We start from the raw sequence: 26,473 nt of genomic DNA on the forward strand, positions 1-26,473 counted from the left end.
CCCGCCCCTCACTGACGGTGCTGGGTTTTGTTTTTTACTGAGCTCGAAGTGAAAATAAATAAATCAATGATAATCAAAGTCGAATGCTTTTATTGATTCATTTACGTATTTTTGTCACCTCTAAAGTCATAGACAACACTTTCTATATTGTGTATGAATGTAAGATAGTTTGATGGACTTGGGAATTGTACTAAGTTTTAGTTACATGATAAATGAAAACAATGACTTAGTTTCAGTTTCAAACTCAAAATGGGATGAGGTGTATAGCAACATTTTAATCCTTTAATAAATAAATAAATAAATAAATTAAAAAGACCCAGACTCCCTCAAGTAGACACAGCCTCGTTAGATGATAACACTCGCTCCCTGGACTTTTCAAATCCACACCTCTTTAAAATAGAAAAGTCTTTCAACTTAACTTGAAGTCTGAAACACCAATTATCCGAAACAATTTCTCCTCATGACCTGTCCTTCAGAAGAGAATTATTTTTTTTTAATAAAAAAATAATCACAAAGTTTATTTTCCTACCTAACAGGCACGACTTCACATTTATCAGGCAAGTATTCCATTCAGTTGAAATCCTTTTCAGAGAAAAAAAATTCCATTGTTTTTATTCAACGTCAAAATACTTATTGCGCCTCCAACAAAAATGCAAAACAACAAAAAAGTGTGCAAATATAGAATAATTACACAGGAGTATAATTGCAGAGAAGTGTACACTGCAGCCAGGAGGCGCAGTTCAGTGATTTAGTAAAGACGTGTGCTAAATTTTCTCTGGTAAAAAACACCGTGCACACATATAATGCCGCTGTATCCTCTCATGGACTCATTCAAAGACATGCTGCTGCAGTTAAAAACAAAAAACAAAGCAAAAGCTAAACCACCACCATGACACAACAGTGCACAAACTCCAGGAAAGGGTGTATTATTTAGTTCTGCCGAGGGTTGCTCATACACGCTGTCCTGTGAGAGATATGCCACTAGATAGCGCTGCTTTGTCACATTTTGTGCAACTGCTAGTATCTCTCTATATAAATTAAATTGATGGATCTTTTTTGTACTGGTTAAAACTCAAATAACATACAAGATAGTCGTCCTGCAGGAACACCCACCTTCATTAAAGTTTTCTTTATGTTTATGTTTATGTTTATGTTGTTATATGGAAAAGCGTTTGTATTAATGTTGTCTCTTGTTGGCTCTTGCTCTTCAGGAGGAAAATTTGACACAAAGAACAAACAGAGTTGCTCTATACAACAAACAAGAAGCACACTAAGCTCACACACTCTTCCACTTATGGTGTTAAAAGTCACAGAACAATCTATCTTCTCAGTAAGAAATCTCCTCTGAGGCGGTTTGAGCTTTTCTAAAGAAAAAAAAAAAAAAAATTCCAAATCACATGAAAAGTATATGTGTTGCACTCAGTTGTGACATTCTATGTTGCGCTTTAAAGGTTTGGCGAGGACTAGATCACAACAGAATAACATTTACAACTTATTTGATTGCATTGCACACATAAAAAGAATATACATCCTCTGATTAGAGTTGGCACGCCTTATATTTACAGATTTGGCCAAATTGTTTTTGTAAAAGTTGCAATTCACACCGAAAACCTGAAGCCTCTCCTTTCGTATACCATTAAGTTAAACCTGTTTTAAACTCCAAACTGCTGAGATCGCTGCATAGATTTTAATATGACTGAACCACTGGGCCTGACCTGTGACTCTTGTGGCGTTAATCCTGTCCTGTACCAGTCAACACGCATGCACTTTTCTCTTGACTGATCTCAGACCAGCACTGGCCCTCTCAGTGTTGTGAATAATTGTGGTCTGCCTTGTAGCATGGATACACCAGCTAGGGACTCTAAATATATCCAACTGGTGTGTCTGAAGAGCTCAAGCACGAAGAGCATATACTTCCACTAGAAATCTACACCTTCTCTATTACCTTTCCCATCTATTGTGTGTGCGTGTGGAACTCTCTCTGACACTTTCTATTGCTTTTACTTTTGCTTTTCATACCTTCAACACATTTTCTTGTGTGAAAAAGCATCAAAATAAGGTTTACAAAGGTTTACAAAGTTATGTTTTGTCTATACGGGATTTTTTTATATATTAAAACCGAAAGACGACAGTCATTCCAGTGCAGAGATACAGTAACACTACCAGAGAGATGTTTGTGTATCCTTGAATCGGGGACACAATAAGAAAGTAAAATTAGACATAACAAACAGCGCTATAAAGACAGGATTACAATATGCAAAATAAAAAAAAATGATTAGTGCATAGAATATATCATTATCAAGAAGACTTGCAAGAGAGGCAACAAATCATTTGAGCTCTAGTATTCCATTTAAGTTTCAGCACACATTCTTCAGTCACCTGTTTTCTCTTAGCAGCACATGTCAAAGAGTGAGTGAAGATAAACCCAGCTGCTTTTCGTATTCATTTCAGGCAGCACTTGCTGTCCTCTTTCAACTGCTGCCAGGCTTCGTCGAAGCTCTCAAAACACCGGGGGCTGATATGAAAATAAACAATTTGTAGAATAGCTGATGATGCCTGGGAGTTTTTACAATATTTGGGAAGGGGGTGGGGGGGGATTTCATCCTAATATTCCTTGTTGAAACGTGGGGCTTTATAGACTCAATTTGCCAGGTACATTTCACAAAACGTGTTATTCAGTGAACTCACACAGTGGCCATGGAGGTGAGCTGTGATACAACTCTATCTCAAGCCAGCAGTAATCTGACTTTTTCTCAAAGATGGTATTGTATTCGAACCGCAGTGCCATGGAAAGCCCCACTCCCTCCTCCTCCGCCCTGTACAATGAGACAAAGGTCAGTCTGTCTTTCCTCCACTACTATGTTTTGGAATCATTTCTCCTTTAGGAAAATGTTGTATAACCTTTGACCCCCCTCCCCAAAGTGACCTTTACAACCCACTGGCCCCACCTAAAGACACTCCCCCTGAGCCACTCCATAGTAGCTGCCTCCTCACCAGGGCTGTAGTTACAGCTAACACAGAGGTCATTGAAGTCTGGTCTTCTCCCCCACCTGGAGCGAAATGAACACTTTCAAAAAAGCAGTCAGTCACAGAAAAACACACGGCCAATAGCATTAAAAAAAACAAACCCAAACAAATAGAATAAGACAAACTAATTTGACTTGATATTTAAATCACTTGACTGGTTCCTGTACACAGTGCATATAAATCCTTGCTGTGGCTGTCAAAGTAAAGTACAAAGAAAACTCACCGAGAAACACCAAATAAATAAGGTGTTTTGTTGCTATATGGCAAGAGCTGTTACTGTGGTTCCTATTCACCAGATGTCCATTATGGTTTCAGCAGCGGGACAAAATGTATACTGGGTCTTAAAAACAGCAAAACCTCAAACTAAAAAAAAAAAGAAGAAGAAAAAAAAAAATCCCCATAAAGTGAAAGTACAGATGTTTGCACTTGTTGTGTGGATTGTGAGAGGAGGGGTACATTATTATACATAATATGAGTTGATTACTTTTATGAGTGTATTAAAATGAGCAGAGCGTTTTACTCCAGCTGGAGGCGGCCTTGCTCTTAACTACTAATGTTTCTCTTTATCTACATGCTTAATAATGCATTGTGCTCTGTGCTCAGATTATATATATTTTAAATGAAACTTTCATTCTGCACACTGCAGTTGCCAATGAATTACATTACATTCTAGATATTTCTCACAATAAATGTACATACACTGGCCACTTTGAATGGTGAATGCATCTAATTTACTCACCATTAATCGCTATTCTATCAAGTGAATAGACTTTGTGACAATCATTCATAGACATTATGAAAATGGATCTAGTTTCTTTCAGTTTAATGTATTTTCCTTTATTTGTGTCATTACAGGGTCTATTATCACTACATAGTTCTTTGATCATAAAATAAAAATGAATATAAAGGAAAAAGAAAAAATAAGATGAGACTATAAAAATGAACAGAAAAAGAGGCAAAATGAAAAAAATGTAAAGAAATCTAATAAAGACAAAAAATTAGAAACAGTTGAAAATAGAATGAAATAAAAAATATTATAGAACAATTAAAGCCAATTAAAAAATATAAAATAAGACAAAAGAACATTAATAAAAATGCATCGAGAAAAAATAAAAAGAGACGTAAAATAATATTTGGTGAAAATGAAAGAGAAACTATTGAAATCATAAAGATTAAATAAATTGAAAGGGCAAGGTAAGAAAATAAAAAAAAACCGAGTAGAAAGGGAAAAGGAAAAATGAGACACATGAAAAAGAAAAAAAAGAAAATATTCTTAAATAAAACAAAAGAAAAGCATAAAGAAAAAGGATAAAACATACAAACAAATAATTAACACTGAAAAGAAAAGAAAATGACACAAACAGGAAGGAAGAAAAAAGAAAACAGGAGTGAGACAATAAAAAAGAGAGGAAAAGTGAGAAAAAAAAAGAAAAAAATATTCGATAAGAAAAGAAAGGTCAGCAGGACATCAGGTGAGGAGTTCAGGTTACTTTTTTAAAGTTCTGATAGGGACACTTTAGCTGCAGCTGCCTCCTCCTTCTCCTCCTCCTCCTCCTCCTCCACCACCACTACCCCCTCCTCCTCCTCCTCCCTCCCTCCCCCTGTCTGTTGATATCACTCAGCCCGGAGAGGTTTGAATCCACAGTGTGTTGAGGCTCCAGCCGCCGCCATGCTGAGCTGAGAGACACAGCGCGACCAGCCGAACGTCGACACGCTGCAGCGGCGCTCATCTCCGAACACACCGGGAACAACGAGGAGAGCCTCCCCCTACCGTGAGTACTTTTATTTCCCTTGAAAAGTCCCCGCAGGTGAGAGGACGGGGAGGGGGGAGCTTTCGCCCTGATCGGTGAGAGTTTGCCCCGGTTTATTTGAGTTTTAAGTTCGCGTGAGTCCCGTTGCTCCGTCGTGCTCGTGCGTGCAGTCTCGCGGACCTCAGACTCAGCTGCACTTGTTGCGTCCTAAACTTCCACCGATTCCCTAAAAAGCACACATTTCACGGTGCGAAACCGGCATTTCTTGCGTTCCTATGCATTGTTGACGTTGTTTTAACACTTTCACGCTACTTTTCCGTCACATTTTAAAGCCCACTTGCAGAAAATTTACTTTTTTTTTTTTTATTTTTTTTGCAAAACGTTTGAACCCGTCGTTGAAGCCCCCCCCCCTTTCACATTATATTTCTTTGCTGCTCTTAAACGACTCATTTAAATCTGCACTTTTTTTTTTTTTTTTAAATGCCACTCCTGCACCCAGAGGTCACTCAGGGGTTCTCTACCCTTGGCATGCATAAATCAAGGGTGCTCTTTCACTGCAATAACAAAAGCGCTTCATTGACGGCACCGCGGAGCCACGTAACCACGGTTTATATATGGAGAGCGCGAGGAGCCACCAAAATGCCACCAGGAGACATGGATACCTGCAGCGTGCACTCTTCGCGTGTCTAAAGATATGTTTGAACTGCGCTTGTCCACCCCCGTGGGGCATTTAGTGCCAGGACAAGAGGTGCAGCTGGCGCTGATCAGTTGGATGCTCATAAACCTTTCACCTGCGTGGATGTCCAGTCTGCAGGGACTAACAAGTTATGGAGCTGCTTTCTGTCTCACCGTTTGCCCTCTGGCTGGGTGAAGCCCAAATTTCTAAAGTGTGTGTGTATGGCTTTCTTGGCTCCCAGCAGTATAATTCGGAGCACATCATCATCATTACCATCATCCAGGCCTTCTTGTTGACCTTTTGTCAACTCTGCAGTGAACCACAGGCTTCCACTGACAGATGTGCTCATACTCCACCTCTGATTATTCCCACAGTAAAGCTAAGGTGGAAACCACTGGGTTATTTTAAAAAACACTGCAATTTATTTTCAATATAAATGCATTCGTGTTTCAAAGAGTCTTTTTTTAAAAATCGGAATATTGTGAGCCCAACCACTTTAACGTTCGTATAAGATTTGTCATGTTTTTAGTAGTTTTGGTTGAATCCCAAGTTATTGGGATTGGTTGTTGGGATCCATAGAGAATAAATAGCAGACCTATGTATATGTAATCTGCAACTATACTAATGCAGGGATGGACTACCAAAAAAATGTGATCCCGTACTCTCATTGAGCCCACTTGTGGCAAAGTCATTCTACTACAGCAATATATTAGCTTTGGATCTGCTGATGTAATAAAAAGAATTAACTGAAGTTTTATATTTACCACCGTCTCCATTTAATGTCTTTTCTTTTGATAACTGGTCCAAATTTGGCCAATATGTTCGGCCTCCGCCCATCATCTGTAGAACCCCAAAAAAAGTATTGAAGACATTGGCTGGTATGCAGCTAGCTGTCACTGCTTGCCTTGATGATTTTATTATTTGGGTCTCCAGTGTACTTACAATAAACAACCCTGGGAAAAGGCGTCCCCCTTACCAAGATTTACCTGCTGAAGCTGTCTGGTGTCCCCCGGAGGAGCTCCGCCCCAAACAAAACAAGTTCTACAGCGTCAGAGGTTGAAACGTGGTTAGTTTGACAAAGCGAATATTCAATGTGTTGTACAAGAGAAAACCAAATCATTTTCAGTATTTCGACAGAAAATAATTCTGAATTTAGTTTCTTTGTTTCGTTTTAAAGAAAAAAAAGGATTTTCTACGTTTTGAATGGCAGCTAGGCGACTGATTCACTGAATAATCTTCAGATTAATCAGGAAAGATTTGTCTTTGGTTGCAGCCCAAGCCCTGATGAATTACATCAATTGTCTCGCTTGCTCTTTTACTTTTCAGCCTTTTTAATAAATGCACAGATTGACTGAATGCTCCTTGCTTTAAAGAAACGCCCCTCACTTTATATACTGGCTTAGTTTGCATTGCATAGGCACTGTGGAATTTCGGACCTTGCCAGCTATGTAGTTTTCCTCTTTTTAATACGATTGTTTTTTGTTTTTTTTCCCTAAATCTGTTTTCCACTGCCTAGTTAGAGACCTTACTCGGCCCACCTCTCCTTCCTTTTTGCTCCGCATTTCACTAAAACTGCATTCGTCTGTGACATCCTTCCCTCACAGCCTCAATAAGTAAATTCTTCTGCCTCATCGGTTTTCATTCCACAGGTCCTTGGCAGGGTCACATTGGCCACGGGGGCCAGCCACCCGGATCTTGTCAATATGAAGGGCTGGCTGGCACCCGGGCGAGCCAGAATCATGTCAGCCAGACCCTCGAGGGTATGGGGGCCCCTGAGGACTCGCTATGGCAGGATATTACTGTGTGATCATTCACTAGTAGGGGGCAAATCATTAAACCCACTGGCCGTGTGCTGCTGAGCAGTTCAGTCACTTTCCCTCAGGTCAAAAGTTGTACGTGTGTTGTAAAGTCATCATTGCCATGCGCACATTTGTTTATTTTATTGAAAAAAAAAGGGTCCTGTTGCAGTGGTCTTTTCTCCATTTCAGTGTGATTTTGACTATAAATTGTAGTTTTGATTCATAAAAGTTTTTTTTTAAAATTCAGTTCACCCTGGAATCGTCTGCTTCTTAAAATCCATTTTACTTCCAAATGCGACTCGTTTTTTTGTTGTTGTTGTTTTTTCTATACACATGTCTGGGATGTTTTAATGCTATTAGAATCGTAACTGATCAACATTTGAGTTGGCTGCTTTTATCTTTTTTCTCCCACTTAAATTGGAAGCGCAAGATTCACATCCGCTGAATGGTTTGCGACTGAATGCTCAAGCTTGTTAATGATAACCACACATATGCATGCAAGAACTTCTTTTAAAGCTCTTTTTAAATCGATTTGAAATGGAAGGGAAATACGAATTAAGTCAGCAACTATGTGGCTGAAAGGGAGCTTTGTTTTAAATTTGAACTTTGTGCAGAAATGGCATTTGTTTTGGATGGGGTTATTTACTTGGATGCCTTGTTTGGACGTTGGACTGAGCTTTGGCTGTTTGTCAGTTTTCACTCTTGCTAAATAAAAACAAAACGTTGGGAGCATTGGAATTTGCTCCTACTGGAGCATATCCAGCGTTGCTTATAGGGAGGTCAGATTAAGTCAACTTACTGCATCTATGGTTGTATCCAAATGCAATTATCCAACTACCTAAAGACTCCTGGACTTTCTTAAAGTGGGTTAAAGTCCCGTAATTATTGAAACGGATGAAGGATTTGGTTGCTGCTATTCATTGGGGTCAGATGCACTTTTTTTGGTTATCTTCCAGCTCTGATGTATGAATGGTGTGATATCAGCGTCTAATCTTAGTTGTGGCACTTCACGTCCCTCTGTGGCGGTCACTGTGTTGGACACAAACAGGACATGTATTGTTGTGTTCTGCTCATTAGCGATTCAATTCTCTCCCAGCAGACCAGTCTGTAAACACAAGTCTCTGTTTAAATCGTAATTTAACGTGCCGCATGCTGGAAAGATGTGGCATTGAACAATGCTAATCACCTTTGATGTCACCGCTTTAGGAAATAAGGTGGGTGAGTGTGATGTATGACTCGCAGCCGCCTCATTGTTTCGGTCCTGCAGGAGTTGGAAGCTGGAGGTCAGAGGTCAGCCCGTCTCGCTCTGATGTCGAGGTGTGCTGGGCTGCCTCTATAAAGCGGACATCTGCAGCTACCCCCTCCCCACCTCCTTGTCTGGAAGACACAAACCTCCCGCTGCCACACCCAAGTGCCCCAGCACCCTGGGGCTGGAATAATTTCCTCCTGGCGAACAGAATAGCATCTGGCTTCGTACGGGCAGCAGACAGTGGCATGTGCAGCCACTTAATGTGTGTTACTGGCCATGCATAATGCATCGCCGCATTCCAGAAATGTCTAAGCAAACCTGTCTCGTGATTGAATGGCGGTTGTGGATCAATGTGTAAACACTGGCCGTTAAGCCGGGTGTCATGTTTTTTTTCTTTTTTTAGCACAGTGGGTAACATTAAACCAAGGAGCAGTCCACACCCTGCGAGATTTAGTTGCTCTAATTGTTTTCATTGAGAAAAAGAAGCTGTTGTGTTGGAGCACTGCACAGGGTGTTGGTGACAATCTCATTTAAAAGAAACCTCTACAGGAAATCTTCAAAGATTCCCAAGATGCTGCACCCACAGCTGCGTCTCAACGTGCAGGAAGTGTACTGAGCCGTACCGCTGTGGCGCTATCGACAGCCCGCTTGATGTTTTGAAAAGGTTCCCAGGGTTGTGCTGCTGAGAGCACAGAGCTGGAAGGGAATGGGAGAGCGAGGCGACATGCAGTACATTCTGTAGCTGTGAAGGATATCACTGTCTGACGCTGCTGACCAGAGGTGTTTTTGTGCAACTTTTTATCTGCGATGCTGTAGTTCAACTGACACCCCGTGGCATTGGTTTAAAGGTCATGTGCAGTTGAGTGACTGAGTGACTGTCTTTACTGGTCTAAAGCTGTGGACAGCAGTCCCCTTTGACCAATTAAACATAGCTGTGTTTTCAAATTATTTGGTTTCCAATTGTGTTGAGGAAACCCTGACTCGATATGTTCACTTATTTGCAAAGCCAAAGAAACTCCAAAAGAGGCTTGTGCTGCTTTGAGAAGATCATTTGAAATTAAAAGCTCTCAAAAGATCTTGTGCATTATTTAGCTGGACAACAGGTTTTTGCTCTTTAATAGACCTCCACATTATGTATTATTGCAATATTGATTTATTTTAGTTTAAAATGATGCTATTCTAAACATTTTATGTCCTGAATGTTCTTTTTTCCGCCAGAAATGTTCAAAAACAATTGGATTCTATTACGCTATGTGATTTCTATTTGAAATTTTCAGTTGTTGATGGTGAAATGAATTCAGTCTCTTTCAGTGCAGAGAATTGACATAGAACTGGCTTTTGAGAGGCTGTTCATGGAAACGCATAACCTTCGCATATCGTTTGCATATGTAGTATGAATTGGATCTAATGGTATTTAATATGTGCTTGTATTGGGAAGTGGCTAAAATTTACTACTTGTACTCGTTCTTTAAAAAAAAAAAGAAAGAAAAAAAAAAAAGGTGATATCAGTGCATGACAGACCTTTAGTTCATTCTATCTGATTTTAGATGTATTAATGACTTTCCCATTTGAGATGGCAAGAAGGACAAAAGTGTTTGGCTTTGTTTAATTTCAATTTCTGTGTTTGCGTTGTCATTGACTTGCAAAAAAGACTATTTGGCTACCTTTGGGCCAGTATATCTTTCTCCCTTGACAGGAGAAAAAAAAAAAAAAGGATTGTAAATTTGTTTTGAATTCATTTGATTCTGTTCAATGCATAATTAATGGGGATTACTTGTTGTTGTTTTTTAAACAAAAGTATCAGCACTTTGAAACACCTCGATGCATAATTGATATTTTCCCCCTTGCGCTGAGAGAACCTGCTGTCCTCAGTCACTCCTCAAAGCAAAGGGGGGGGAGGAAAAAAAATCTCCCCACAACAATAGACACACTCCCATGCATACTCTCTACTAACCTCCGGCACCCCCCCCTCCCCACCTTCTTCTCTCCCTTCACCCGCCACCCCAAATTCCCCCTCCCCCCTACTTGGCAATTGTGTGCATTGACGCTTTCCAGAGGCGCGATCTCTGCAACGACGCTCTCCGGCGAGCCAGCGCTTGACACGGAGAAAGGCAAGAGCTGGCTTTCCCGTGCACGCTCAGATGGGGAGAAGACTGCCGTCGGCAAAGTGAAACAGGTCTTGAATGCAAGCACTATCTCTCCACCCTTTTCTGCATCTAGCGCTCCTTTTTTTTTTTTTTTTCTCCCCCTCCTTTAGTGTTTATGGTGGTAGAGTGGAGGCAGAAGGAAGGAGAGTGAGATAGGAGATTGACCGGGGAATGGAAAGGGAGGGGGGTGACAGACCGGTCGTGTTGGATGATCCTATTTTATTTTCTCACCGGGTCATACAAGCCATTGGTGGCTCGCCCAGTAATAGCTGTGCTACTGAGCCGAGCTGGGGAGGGGAACATCCAACGGCGCTCACCGATCTCCACCTGCAGGATCTTCCCCTCAGATCATGGTAAGATTTACGTTGCCTGCAGGCTGTGTTGACACCGCCGAGTCCGTTGACTGCTGGCGTCCGATAATGTTGACACCTTTTTGTTTGTTTGTTTTTTTTCCTCTGCAATACTCGGAGATGCAGCATATTTAAAGCTGACTCTGCAGTGGTGAGTCTCCAGCATGGTTCATGCTATTTTTACACATGTCTCATCTGAGAGGTAAATAATTCATTGTTGTGGCGGATGGTGGGTTCTCATGATGCTGTGAGTGCGACTGTGCAGTGCTGTCCTTTTTTCTTTTTTTTTTTTTTAATTTCAGAAATTGCCCAAATAGTTTACTTAACCTGCTTTCTGATTCTGTCTTTTTTTTTTTTTTAATTGAAAGCATAAAATAGTTTGTTTATAAAATGTGGGAAGCGTTTGTCTTCTCTTGGCAGGGTGTCCATACATGTCCTTTTGGAGAAGGGAAGGAGTGGCACTCCCCTCCACAGCTTCAGATTTTCCTGCACTTATCCCACAAGTCAGTCCTTTTAAGACAAGCATGGAAACACTCGGGAGAAATGGGTTTTAATTGTTTGAGAGCGCGGGGCGCAGCTGGCTGACATGTCTTTTCAAGTGCTATCACTTCACTTCAAAGCGGACTGTTCTTCCAGCTTTGAGCACATCTGTATCTGCTGTGCACATGTGGAACTGACTATCTCTTGGCAGCTCATGAGACTCTTCATTTAAAACCTGCAGCTGCACATTTCTTGAAGGACAGCTGATGCCCAGTGAACTCATTGTGCAGAAAGTTGAGTGCGCATCCGAGCTCTGCATCATTGTTTTCATGAGGAAGAGACAGCTGCAGTTTAATTTGGGGTTTTGGGGAAGGAAATCCTGGCTTTGTACAAAAAGGCTACGTGGATATTCGCCACACAGTGAGTATAGGACATCGTCGTATGAAGCTCCCGTACTTGGGTGGTTTGCAGTCGCATCGTGCAAAAGTAGGGGCGTTTGTGATCATTTAATCAAATTATCTTTTGCAGAAATGCACTTATTGTGCTTTTAGAAAGAAAAACTGACGTTTTGTCTTGACTAAAATTGAAACGTCATGCAAACATCAGCCTAATTTGATCAGTATTGGAATGTTTCCCCTTTTAGATTTGTTTCCCATAAACGGAAGCGGTATGCTTGAAGGAAATGGTCCCTAATTGACTCGGGAGATGACTTGGGTGCATCCAGCTAATGTGTGTTTATGTTCTGGAGACAGACGTGGACAAAAGTTCACTCTCTCAGGTCAGTAAATGCATCGGTGCGTCGGAAAAGGGGGACGCCTCTCAGATCCAGAGTTCAGGGGAGACGGACACTCGTGAGGATTGGAAACGGGAAAGCGGAGGAAGAAGAGACACATGAGACAACCTTTAGCACTGGTCACCACTCTGGCTGGCTCTGAGGCTGGTGGCTCGCTGTCTGGTGGGATCGGGCGGGGTCGAGACCTTACCTCCACTCCTGTTCTTGATGGTGTGACGTGACTGATGGTGGCTATAAGCAGATAAACGCCAAATAACTTACTAAGTCTCACTCTGGCATGTCGCAATCTGTGTTATATCACATTAACAGGATATTAAGTATGACTGTAATGATGCCGATATAATCTCCTCAAGGCATATAATCTGAGGAGCTAATGCCAGGTTAGGGGATTGCTCGTCAGACAGCAGGACACAGGATGAGCCTCATTAAAAATTCAAAATCGCAAAGCTGGCAGGAAAGTAAATGTCGATTTATGTGCAGTCTTAAATATGCATCATTAGAGGTGTGCTTTATAGAGTTCTGCAACATACGGTGCTTTAATAATTTAATGAGCTTTATGTTGGCGGTGATTGACAAATTTGTCAACCTTTTGATTCTGGACCATAAGCTTCACTGATCCTTTCAGTGCATTTTTCATCTGCGACAGGATTCATGCTGGCTGCTCGCTACCCAGTGGATTTCTTGGTGCGCTCTTATTTGTGTTGGCTAGCTGGCTGGTTGGCTGCTCTGGTAACTATGGCAACAGTATCCCCCAGAAAGCTGAAGAGACCAGACCTTGCTCGGCTAATTGTGAGCAAGTGAAGCATGTCTACAAAGTTAGTCCAGGACTGGACCGAGGCCTGTTTGCCTGTTCACTGGACTTTTTTTTCTTTTTTTTTTCCCTGGGTTTTGCAAACCTGCACTCCACACTCAGACCTTTTGTTGGGGAAAAATGTATTTTCCCCATATAGAAAAAACTTGTCTTCTGCAAGAAAATGCTAAAAAGGATTAAGACTTTGGACTAAACCAACTTAAACCTTTTTATAAAGACAAGTGGTTTGGGAGAACATATTCTCTCCCTGTAGCCATGAGTTAACTATAAGGTCATTCACTTGTTCAAAATTGAGTCTACTTCATTTCAAATATATTAACTATTTCAAGGATGACACAAACATTAGTTTTTTTTTTTTTTTAATAGCCATAAATTTGATGCTTGTCCATTTAAAGAAGTTTAAAAAAAAAAAAGATTTTCTAAATGAAACGATGAGAACAAGTTCAAATGATGATTAAAATAAAATTTAAGTTGCATCTGTAATTAGGTTTCAGGTACTTCAATGCGGAGATGGCTGAGGGGGTCAAAAAATGTTGTTTCATTGTTTTGTAGAGGTTATGGTGAGATAATTGGCAGCCTCGCCTCGATTGTAATGCTCTGTTTGATTCTCAGTGTGTGGTAGGGGCTCGTCATAGAGTTTGCGTGTTGCATATATGGAGTGTTGTAAATACAGCAAGCCGTTTCAGTACAACACTATAAACTTTAAAACTAAACTTTGAATAAATGTTGTCATACCTGAATTAAATTTCTTGTGAATGCATGGTTTACTCCTAACCTCTGGCTTTCAATCTTTCTTGCAGACCTGTGCTGTGACCTCAGCCCTGTGCTTCAGCTTCAATCGTTTCCAGCCGTGTGAGGATTATTGAAAATTAGATTTAATGAATCAATATTCGCTAGCAGACGCCATGACGGACAAGTAAGTGATTTATCTTCTTTGCGTGTTTGTTTGTGTTTATCTTGGTTGTGCTTGTTTTTGTGCGTGAAGGGCCCACTGTACTCCAGGCCCTTTGTTTTTGAGTGTGAAGTAAGAAGACGATGCCGTCTCTTGCGGTTCCACGTCTCCTGGAAGCGTTGATGTCTTTCAGCGCAGAAACGGGGGTTCAGACAGCACAGAGAGAAGTGTGTTGTGGTGGGGGGTTGGTATAATGACGGTCTGTTTTACCCCCGAAGACGTATGACATTTGCATCAGGGCTGATTTGCATTCTTGTTCACTGTGCTGGTATGTTGCTGTTCGCGGCTCTTTATTTCCCTGACAAAACATAGTTATTTAAAAGGGTTTTCACCCTTTTTCCATACTACCTCTTCTTCTTCTCCTCCTTCTTTGTGCTCTCCTGTGGTTTCTTCATCTCTTCCCTTCCCCCTTTTTGTTCTGCATAAGATCTCCATCTATGCCCCCTATCTCTCATTCTCTTTTGTCAACTTTGTTATTGTCTCAGTTCAGCACTTTATTTGGAGGGGAGCCTTATCTATGGAGGATGGAGAATTTGGTTGCAGTAAGCAAAATAATCTGCTGTCAGTGTTGATAATGAGGAGAAGAAGTTTCACAGGCCAATCAGGCGAAAGGCCAAACCAGGCGAGGACTATTATATTCCCGAGTTGCAGAACAAGAAAAGGGTTGCTGGGGGGGAGAGAAAGGAAAATGCCCTCGAACAAAACCAAAGAAACTAGTTGCATTCAAATACCTTTGATAAACTGTAGTGAAAATAGATGCTTCTACAGAAATCGGTGAAAAGGCAGAGGTGGTTTATGGGAATTTTCCTAGTTGCTGCTGTTGGATGAAATGAGGCTGATGTAATTCACTGTTTGTGTGCGCACTTAGTCAACCTCCAGCGTCCGTCCACATATTACTGATGCACCTGTTCACCCTTTTGAGAGTGCAGTGGGGAAGGGGGGAGGGAGGGAGGGGGGGCACGGGTGAGTCATTCAGGCTTTCTATTAAACAGGCCTTAGGGTAATTTCCCAACTAGCACCAGCACATTATAATGTCGGCAATAAAATACTGTGCATCAAGCTGTAAAGTTCAGTTGGATAATGCTATATTTGGCCTGGGGGGGGATTTCTCTTGCAAATTAGAAGGTTGCGCCACTTCAGCTGCTCTCTCCAGGATGCATTCTGCAGAGCCGGATGTTAACGGTTTGAAGTATTCTGTGTTTTGGATGCAACTTAAAGAAGAAAACTGTTCTTGGGAATGTTGTTTTCAAAACAAAGACTTCTCCTTCTTCTTCTTTTTTTTTTTTAAACAAGGCTCTGTCAAATGGAATGGCGTGCAAATTTGGAGTTTCGAAGTAAGACATGATGTAGTTGACATGTTGCTCCACTGCATGAAAGGTATCCCAGCAACTGCCTGAGGGGTAAAGGAGGGGCAGTTTATTGTGTGCTCGATGCTAGTCCATGTTGCAGGATGATTGTTTGGCTGGGAAGAATGATAAATGTTACGCTAAAAGGAAGTGAGGGGAGAAGTTTGAGGACGTGCCCCCCGACAGTGACGGTGAACAAAGACTCCCCCGACGTGGGACTACTTAAGATTCAAGAAAGCGCTGCAGAAGACGGCAACTTATTTTCTCGCCAACATACACACACACTTTTTTCCCCTCGTTTGCTCATGAGCAAACATTTACACTTAGTGGAATATCAGCGGGCATTCCTTCACATATTTGCATTCCAGCTGGTATTCCCAGAAACAGGCTGGCCTGTAGAGCCTTCAAAAACAAGTGGAATACCTCATGTTTGTTTTTTTTTGTTTTTTTGCCATTTCCTAATATTTTCTAGCATTTTGCACAGTCCTGATATTTATGTAAGCAGGGCTTTGCCCCCGTGTTTTTCATTCAGACCTTGATGTTACTCCGGTGGCTGATTATCCATCTCCAGATGTGCCCTCATACCCACAAAAATGAACATGTTTCAATTGCAGGATTTTAAGATCAGCCTCCTATTGTACCAGGATGCTCTGGGATAAGGAAAGTTTCTAAAGCCAGATTTGCTCCTGGACAGGGATTCTTTCAGTTTAAATTCAAGCCTGGATAATCCTCTTCAACACACTGCTTTGTGGTAGTGTGTGTGTGTGTGCCTGCGCACTGAAGTACAGCGTCCAGGAACCCTCCCTGCACGATTTGAATGTACAAGAATTTCACCTAGTTGTTCTTTTCTCCCGTCCTAACTGGATTGCACCAATGTTCACTGTATCGTATTTTGTCAAAAAGGACACACGTGCACAAAAAACCCCCAAAAGAATACAGCCTCTGTAGAAAATGTCACTTGGCAAGTGAAAACCTAAAGTAATACTCTTCAGTGAGGTGTGCCAAGTGAGTGCCTATCTAATTTGGGCAAGAAAAAACAAAAGCGAGATGGAAAAATGTGTTGCTCCATAAGCCCTGAAACCATACTATCATTTTTCTTTATGCAACAGCTCCATTCTTGTTTTCCATCCGGAGAATCCTCCTCCTACACAGAGCTCCTCATTGTCTTTGTCCTCACTCCCTCTGCTCTTTTCAAACATTGTACGAATTCGCACGCCACAATATTCTCTCTTGCAGCAAGGCCTGTTTTTCCTATCCCTCTCCTCTTCCTCTTGTCACCCTTGTTTTTCTTTCCTTCCCCACCTGTGTTGGCGTTCACTGACAGCCTTGTCAGTGACTCTGGATGTTTATAGATGGACGTTGGGGAGAGGGGGGGGCTGCATACATGTGAAAGGGATGGGCTGGGAGAGAGGTTTACTGGAACGACATAGAGATGAGTGGCCTTTCCCAGGCTTCTGTATGAATGTGTGCTTGCCTATCTGTCTCGGTCAAGGTCCTGCGTGTGTCTCTGTCTGTCTCACGCAAGCAAGGACAGAGGTTAGTGACACTGAAGTGCAACAAATTGTGCCCGTCAGAAAACCTGCATAAATGTGAACGTATTGGCTGATTCAATGTTAATCACATATAATCTGCCACTTTATCCACACAGAAATCCTAAATCCTTCATTTTGGGGCATCGCCGGGTTGCAGTGATTTCCTGGTTCCATGTTCAAACCTACAGGCCGATGTGGCATTTTCTGAATTTGGGTTTTTCTCCCTGTGCGTCTAAACTCGTTCTCTACCAATCAAAAGACGGGTTGGTTTAAGTTGTTTGGAAGGTTTGGGGTTGTGTGGTCGTCTGTCTCTCTGCGTTTGCACTTTTGTTCGAAAGGAAACCTACACAGGGTGGACCCTGCCTTTCTTAAAGTGTCTCTCTATTCAGGAGCAGCTAAGTTTCTAAAATCAATATATTAAGCGTTTAATATGCAATCTTTAATTTCAAGTTGGTTGAATATGAAAACTTTCTGATTCATTTAGTCCATGATTATAAATGGAACATATTCTAGATGTGGGCTGTCTAGACAACTGACTGCAAACTGGGACAAGACTATTGTTGCAGGATTTGAAAAATATGAGCCACTTAAAGCTGTCCTTACAACTGTGTAATATAATACAGTTGAGGGTCTATATACTTTATGGAATAAAGCATTAAAGCCAGTAATGCGGGTGTTGAGAGGATGGACTCTAATGACTTCAATAATCCTCTGACTTTTACTCATGATGATGACAATAAGTTGCAATACGTCCGATTTTCAACAGCTTGGTATTAATTTAAATTTAGACATAATGGATTATCTCAATATCATGGTCTTTTAAATAGTGAATAATGCGTTAATCGATTTATGTCAAGAGAGGGAACATTTTTAGGTTTTAATTGAAAGCCCAACTTAACCTTATGGTCCAGATAAACCAGTGTTTTTTTTTTTCTTCTTTCATGTATATAATGACAAAATTTACAACATGATTGTGATCCTAACATACAAACACACATTCTCCAGCATGGCAGAGAAAAACCAGTGTCACAGTGGAGTGCACGCAATAGTCCACCCTGTCAGTATGTTTACTAAAGGCCGAGTTTCTGAAGTAGGGTCATTAACACATTTGTTCTGCCTTGAAGAGTCTTCAAAAGGCCAGCTTTGCCTGTTTCTCATTCAAGTCCAGTCATCAATTTTAAAAAAAACAAAAAAAAAAAACCCCAGACCCGTGACATCTCCATTTCCTCTCTGTGCTGCCTCCAGACCACTGTGTCACCGGGGGCGTGGTGAGGGGCACTGCTGGGCTCACACCGGGACTCCAAAACCCACTCGGGGCATCCTGAATCGAGACCTGTGAAGGCACGGTGTCACTGGTGTCACTGGGTTTTGTGGGAGCTGAGGAAAGCCCAGTCAAAGTGCTTCCTGTGGATGTCGAGGGGGACACGCCCTTTGGCCCGCGGCTCATCAATCTTCTGCGACTGTCATCTGCCCCCAGTGTTCCATTGACGCTGTCAGAAGACGGCAAGAGGCCGCGCGGCTCCATGCGCTGTGTATTTGTCCTTGTTTCTCTTTGTATGTGCGAGTGGCGGAGAAACGAGAAGAGGAGGGTGGAAAAACACAAGGTGACGCGTAGGTGCAGCCGCTTGCCGTACAGTCCTTCAATAGGCGACGTGAGGCAAGGCTCTTCACCTTGAAGCTGTTGAATAATCACCTTTTTGACCCCTGGAATCATGGAAGTGATCTGAAGTGGTAGCTGTAATGTACGGCCAGTCAGAATCAATATTTGATGGATGAAATGTAATGATTAAATGTTCTTCACCTCCACCCTAACAAAACCCCATTGCAAGATACTGTGGTTCCCACACAGTTGATGCGTATCCATTTTTTTCTTAAACTCTTCCATAGACTGCCTGTTTAATGCAGTCTGGTCTCTATCATAACTGCTTAACATAATCTGATTACTCTTTTATACAGTAGAGCAGGGGGTCTGCATTACAGTAGCTTACCCCACCAAATGCTAATGAATCTGCATATTTGGGTTGATTTGGATGACCTGCTTTCCACTGTCTGGAAGATTTATCTTCTTATTCTGGGACAGTATTTGCTTTGCCAGCTTCATCTACTCAGACAGATTTAGGTCCTGATCTTGGGGTTTTACCAAATTTGTAAAACTTTATTGAATATTCAAACACAAATTTGGCAAGAAATCTTCCCTGGGTGTTCAGGGGGGAGTTGGGCATTGGTTTTGTGTTTGAAAAGGCCCCGAAACTAGAAATGAGTCACAGACTGAACTATAGTCCAGGGAAAGTAAATATATAAGCCCTTGTTTTCCACTCAAACAGAGCTGGATTGTGGAGGACTGTGGGAATAATGCTGGTGTACTTGTGCAGGGAGAATGTATTCATCCTTCTTGTAAAGGTTTTCACTTTGTTCAGGGAAGCAGTCTGAGGGAACAGCCTGGAAAGTGTCGTGAATGGACGCCCAACCATCTGTCGCAATGACAATAAGATTTTTACTTTCCACTCTTTTAGTTATTTGAAGAAAAAAAAAAAGTTTATGTCCTAAAAATTTAAAGAAAGGGATTTTTTTTTGGGGGGGGGGGGTGACTGCAGATTATTTCCTTGAGTCTTTGTTTAGTTTTGGTTTTATAAATGATGCACACCACTGCTGCTGGCCATGTAATAAAATGGTAGGGGCCTCTCAAGTGTGTTTAAGTCCAATTCAGACTTCCCTCACGTGTTTTTACACCAGCTTAGTGTTCTGCCAAGTGGTTTTTATTTTAATTGTGAGATTTGTGTATGGGCAGTTTGACTTGGTGAAGATAACAATTTTCCAGTAATATAATTAAAGACATCTGATTGGTGGTAGTGAGCCTACAATTTATTTTATGTGGCTTTAACAACAGATTGTTTTTACTTGTCTCGCAAAATATCTCGACATTTGGATGAGCAGAACAATGTTTGCTCAGTCATTGTTCTCTAACAATGAATCCCTAATTGCTCTGGTGATTCACTGACCTTTCCTCCAAATTTGGGCAGAGACATTCCTGGTCTGTATCAGCATGGTTTTGTTTTGTTTTTCCAGACTTTGGTCATTCATCAACTTTCAATTTAGCAAATAAATGTAGATAAGTACTTTACAATTAGTCATAGCAAAGATAAGCATCTAATGACTGTACACATGTTTGGGCTGGTGTGAAGAAGAAAGACTCCATGAAATCATCACTTTATCTTTTTATCAGTTGATTTATGCTAAATTGGAGCCCTCTTTGCTATTGTATCTTAAATTCAGTGAAATAGGGATGACAATTGAGGCTTTTTACTAGTTTTCCAGCTAATTTTTTTTTTTTCACTCTCCAACCATCTTAACCTTGATTTTCATGATTTTTCTCCATGCCTCTCTTTGCAACTCAACAAGTGGTGTTTTTCAATGTCTGACGCATAATCAGTCGAATACAGAATTGGTGCCGGCTTTATATTCTTCACACGAGACATATATGAATACATTGATTGATTAATCCACCAAAAGTTGTTGTACAGACACTTTAATATTTGAACAACTGAAAAAAATGCTCAATGACTGAAAGGAATAGTGTTTCAAGAAAATGTCACATGGAGAAATTTGATGGACTTCATGTTGAAATTGGTTATTAATGACATTAGCTGCAGGTTGGCAGTTGTTGTCCTCTACTGTGAAATTATTCAGGATAAGTAGTATTTTCTCCCTCTTGTCTAAAGCACAGCACCATATATTTTCCAACAACATGCTGTGATCCGTAACCAAAAAGATGCAACCTTTCTTCGCAGTCTCGGCTTAGTTTTGTGTTGGTATTGCTTTATCATCCTTTAGCGTTTCCATCCGAGTGCAACAAACTTCGTCAACGTGACGACGCTGAACTGTGCAAGCCGTTTTCAGACTAAAGGTTGTGCAGATTTCAGCTCTGCTTGTGGCCGACCTCTCATGGGCTTAGTGGATACAAGTCAGCAGTGTTAAACGGTGATTACTTGGTTTGGTCATACCAGCAACAAGGGGGAACAAAAATGCCTGACACAGACTCTGTGATACTCTGGACAAAATGTTTATTGGTTTGCTGCTTTGTCATTAGTTGTAAAGAGTCTTCACATCATTCTGTGTACACCATAGTGTAGTGGTGAGTACATGTACGTAAATCACCGGACACTTTGTCTTTCTCAGAACTACTTTTGCCGTTATGTGTGTTTGTGTGGTTGTAAAGGGAGCGTTCTTTCATGTTCATGTAAATGTTATTTAATGACCGTTCCAATGTCCAGCATGAAATTGTCATGCATTCATCATTCTCTCTGTCTAACCATGGCACTAACCATACATCCACTCTCTCAGCCAGCCCCCCCGAGGACACTGACACCCCATAACTGTCTTGTCTGATCTTTTTGTCTTCTCCCCCTCCCTAGCTTGAGGATTTTATAATTCTCTCCGGACGAAGAGCGTCGCGTCTTTTAAGGAGCCACAGGTCAGAAACTCTACTCCTCTCCCTTTCCTCCCTCCCCGTTTGCTGTGCAGGCCGATACTGAGCTGCTCACCAGGCTGCATGCTTCAACACGAATGCTGCATGCTTCTCGAAGCCCCCCCCCCCCCCCCCCCCCCCACCCACCCACTCCTCCTTGTAACTGCCTTGGAGCTTTAATGGGTTTGTGTGTGTTCCCCCCCCTTGCATGACCAAACCTGGGCAACCTCGACCTGGCTTGATTCCTCCTCACCCTGTTGCTGAAATAAAAAAAGCATTGATTTCTAATTTTTTTTCTTTTTTTTAAATGATCTTTTCACCAATCATTGCCTGTGGTGTTTACCCTGTGATTTGTGCTTCTTTCCTCCTTAAGCTGTGATTTTGATGTTTTGTTTCCAAGCTTGCAGATGTTTTGTGGCATTTTGATTACTATGTATGTGATGGTGTTCATATTGACAGTATCGTGCTCTGATGTGCATCCACATGCTTCCAACAGCCTTCTTGAAAGTGAGCTTTGCTCCTTCGGCGTTGCTTTGAAAGTCCAGATTCTCCCTCAGTTATTGTCCAAGTTGATGCTGCTTTCCACTTTCCTCTGTACTGAACTTTACTGCTTCCTTGGGGGGGAAAAACAGGTTGTGGCGTTGCATAAAACAAGACATTGCCAGTCTGTCATCAGTATGGAAGCGTCTGGTTAAGCTGTTATTTTCAGCTCTTTGAATGTGAATAGAAATTCTATGCATTTGATTCACAGTGCAACTTCTTCACACAGCGTGCACTATAGTAGAGATATATGTACCAGTTGAAATTTCTGCTCGGTGAAACAATTGTGAAACAATTTTCCCCAAAATGTTCTAATCTTGAATGAACTAGATTGCAGCAATAACTCTGCAAGAGGAGCTTTGCGCTTCGACTGGTACTCGTGTGGTTGTACTAAATGTGGGACTTTTTATCAAAGCGAGTATAAGTAAGTATAGTAGCTTTCCCAAAGCACTGCTTGAGCTTAAATAAACATGCTGTGCTACATGCAGCAAGCACACACCTGGAAGCACAGGTTACGGTCACAGAGGCCTTGCTCATGGTAAAATGTCAACACAGGATGTCGGGCAGCTGCACATGATCATGAAAAGAGATTCTGAGCACCTGTTGCATTTCTCCCCCACCCCCTCGCTCAACAATTATCAGCTTAACATGATGCATTTACTAGACTGCACGTCTCTCAGTAGACCAGGGTCACCCGCTGTTACTGTTTATCAAAAATGATCAGCAAAGTCTGGACCACAGGAGCAGGTGGATGTTAACAATTCAAAGTTAAAAAGGCTCGTCTTAGAATAAAGGTTTATTTCTATTTTAGTGTAAAAAAAAAAAAAAAAATTCCATCAACTCTGATGCATGCACCTCAAAGCACACAAAGGCCTCCCATGTGTTGATGTTATCAGGGACGTTCACCCTGTGCTTTCTGCACCTTTCTGGGCACCTCACTGCCGACGCTCGAGTCCAGTCTGTAATCCCTGTGCTGACCAGCTCTGCAAGTGCTGCTTTGAGATGGCCTACATAGATTGACGAGTGGTCAGGCTGGAACAAGGAGCTTTAGTATGGTCATGTATGCAACTATCAGTTGTATATTTGAAAAGCTTTTTATATATGCTTCTCTTTTATTAAGAGTCAGCTGCACATTAAAAAAAAAAAAAAAAAGTCAGCTGGAGATGATTAGCTACCATAGCTAGAATTAGTGGACACAATGTGCTTTTCAGCTGGGAAAAACTGGCCTGAGGGCGAAAACAAACTTTTGTTTACTTGTGTGAAATGGAGGACCTGGCGTTTAAATAATTACCACAAATCTCAAGTGGTTAATCTGCCGGTATTATTGTGAACTGTGTGCGTTGGTGCTGTGTGAGGGTAGAATGCTTGACCCAAATCTGCCGGCCAGATCACGCGAAATCGGTGTGATAGGTGTTTAAGAGTTTTTTTAGACTTGGCTTTGTGTTGTTTATCCCACTCTGTGCTGCGAGGGAAACGGGGAAATTAGTGTTTTATGTACTGGTATGCCAAGTTCAGGAGGACACACAGTTTGTGTTGTGGCAGCCTGTGGGTGATGGGGTGAGTTTTTCACACAGCACTCCAAAGGAGGTTTTTGTCTCTGCCGGCCAAAATTACCACCGTGAAATCAGATCCCGCTGAAGACTGCATGGATAGAAAAGCGGGAGAGAAAGGGAGTCCTCTTTAAAGGCAGAAAGGATGAGAGAAAATATAGCAGCGTTTTTAGAGATGTTTACAGCCCCATTCAAATGTTTCCTGACTGGTGGGAAATCCTAGTAGCTGTAATTTTGAAGGATGGTTTGTTTGGCTTCTTTTACTCATCTCTTCTTTGGCTGTTTGTATCTCGCTTGATTTAAAACACAGACCCACAGATTTATTTCACTCTGAAGTCACCTGCCCTTGGCTGTCGATGTTTTAAAAAAAAAAAAAACACCGGCAATGTGATTACAATTTACCATTCTAAGACCACAAGGCCTTCAGCTGGGGACCGCAAGACCTTCAGCTGGGCTTCACAGCTTCCCAAAATAGTCTCGCATTATATGCCCCAAGGCCCAGCCAGCATCACAGCAGTAGCCTCAAGGAAATTGCACAAAGTGAAAGGTTTACGGTTTTACTGTGAGTTCTGGCTTCCATCTGACCTCAGGATTCATGGTGGATTACCAGTATTCACCTCCAGAAAAGTGACAAAAGTAAATGTTTCACTAGATTTGTGATTTCAGTGGCACATTTGAAGAGGAGAAAGTCCCGACCCTCGAAACCTCTGTCGTAAAAGTTTTGAGTTATTACTCCTGGAAGTCGAGTCTTCATCAAGTTGTCCTCATTGTGTTTATTACCGCCAACAAATGCAATTTGTATTGTTCGTACTGAAAGCAGTTTCTACTCTTAAGAAAACTAAGCCATTCTTTTAAGGTTATTCCCTTCCAAAGTGAAAGTTCTTGTTGTTTCTACCACTGCAGGTGCCGGTAGTAAAAAAAAGAAAAAAGAAAAAAAAGTCCCTGTACACTTTTCCCCCTTTTTAATCAAAAGGAAAGAGCCTTATGATTATGTTTTCATGTCAGACTACAGAGGCACATTCAGTACCGGGACGGGGAACACCACACAGTAATCCTTGTTCCTGCAGTTAGCTTATTTCACTTGCCCGTATGTTTATAGGGAAGTTTTTCAGCCATGTGACTCAGAGAAAGGGCGTGTTGTTTTTAAAAAGCTTGCCATCGGCAGACTAAATATACCCTTTACTGGACCTGACCCCTCATTTGCCTTTGCTGTGGCCACTTTAAGTCGACATGCTCGCTCAGCAGGGGCCCCGACAACTAGTAATTATATAGGAGGGTTTTCATTTTACATCCCCTGTATAGTGTTGCCTTCACACAAGCTCTTTTCCTCAATTTAGACATCTGGGCTGTCATTGATGGTTTACCTACATTTTAATGCGGCCGATTTCCTCTTGGTGGAGTTAGAAATAGTTTGTTACCAGCCTGTTAACCATCACAAAAGAGCGTCGCGTGCGATGTCATCACTCGGTCTTACACTGGAATTAATAAGGCGAATGTTCACGCCGGTAATCCTCGATCTGGCTTTTGAAAAGTTGCACTTTTCCACCCATCTGTCATGGAGTGAGCTCACCCTGGATAATGCCCGCTGTCTGCCGCATCACTGTTGCATCATCTGTTGAGGTTTTTAGATGATTCTCTCCATATGAGCGACAGTCAGCTGTGCAGCGCAGGTCGTACAGCTGTTCACGAGCCTTACTTTCATATTAACGAGGGCGAGGCTTCGGCTCAGTGGCTTTGCCAGTTGAACTGAGGGCTGATGTCTATCCTCTGTGAATTCCAGATGGTTTTTGAGCGGAACTGTTGTGTGTTGATTTATCCTGCCAAGTTGAGTAAATCACTGTTCTTGAAAGTGAGGCGTAGACAAATCAATTTTCCAGATCAAAGTCTCGCCACAGGTTTGTGAGAGTACTTCTGCATATCAGAAGCTGGAGAAATGTATAAAGTGTCTCCAGATGGATAGATTGCTTCAAGTGATGACACCTTAGATCTATGCAGCAGTGCACATTTTTTTTATTTTTTTTTAACCATGGATACTGTAGACATTGGGAGGAGGGGGGGATGATTATTTCTGGTGGCACTTGATCAATTAATAATTTTAGTTTCACCCTTACCCTGTTAAATGAATGTATTCTTATGTTGCCTGTGAGTGGCAACAAATGGAGCAGAGCCAGGATGTTGTCCTTGATCATGAGATGGAAGAGTAATAGTTGGTCTTGGCTAAGCTGCTTTCATTACTGCTCCAGCTCAGTCTGTAAAACCTTGGCTGTCGACACTCTGTATATCAGAAATGGTTTATCAGGTTTTGGTCCATCACAACCCAAAACTCTGATGCATCTGGCAGTATTTGAAGATGGGTTCTTGGCCCCTGTCAGCTCTTCTAAGAAGGATTTGATGCCCACTGCTGGCATTATAGCATGCACACGTGATCAAGTTTGGAGTCTCGGCTCTTTCTATTGCCAAACGCTATTAATCTGCAAATGACATCTGTCCCCATCCGTGTCATCCCGTCTTCTCTGTATTTATCAAGTGAGGGACTTCTTGCTTACTGACTTTTTTTTTTGAATGACTCAGAATCCTGTTCCACATTAGAAAAGCAAACTTTAGCTGTTTTAGTGCAAGATGCAGTAATTGATCACACAGAAAATGTCAAAATCTTGGCTATTTTTTGTCATCCAATGGAGAAAGACCAAAATATTTAGTCTTTACAGACTATGACAATATAAATGTTAAAATCAGGAGGTTTTTGAAGCTTTTTTCATTTAAACTGTGATTCGCTAGCTTCTGCAGTAGTTGCTGATTCAGGAATAAATTTTATGTATAAATCATTCAAAAAAACTGACCTAAAAACAGACCATGGGGTTTTAATAGCGTCATGTATTACTTGTATAACTATTTTTTACCATAAGACTAAAATCAAGGCGCCGCATAAGAACCCCAAATCTCCTCTTTTTATACAGCAATTTAAAGTGACGGCCCCCATTGTTATTACTGGTTGTGACATGAAA

The 26,473-nt window shown here is 41.6% G+C and overlaps 1 protein-coding gene across 3 annotated transcripts in view; it reads left to right on the forward strand.

The window, feature by feature from the left end:
• Positions 1–4,670: 4,670 nt before the first annotated feature.
• The window catches only part of sema4d (sema domain, immunoglobulin domain (Ig), transmembrane domain (TM) and short cytoplasmic domain, (semaphorin) 4D), a 40,162-nt gene continuing 18,359 nt past the window's right edge, over positions 4,671–26,473 (forward strand). For all 3 annotated transcript variants that reach the window (XM_080510003.1, XM_080510004.1, XM_080510002.1), the window contains exons 1-3: positions 4,671–4,799; positions 13,884–13,999; positions 21,326–21,384. The gene's annotated coding sequence lies outside the window, so the exon portion shown is untranslated. The remainder of the gene's footprint in view (positions 4,800–13,883; positions 14,000–21,325; positions 21,385–26,473) is intronic.

This window comes from Blennius ocellaris (genome assembly GCF_963422515.1).
Source record: "Blennius ocellaris genome assembly, chromosome: 15".
In the NCBI taxonomy this organism is placed as follows: Eukaryota; Metazoa; Chordata; class Actinopteri; order Blenniiformes; family Blenniidae; genus Blennius; species Blennius ocellaris.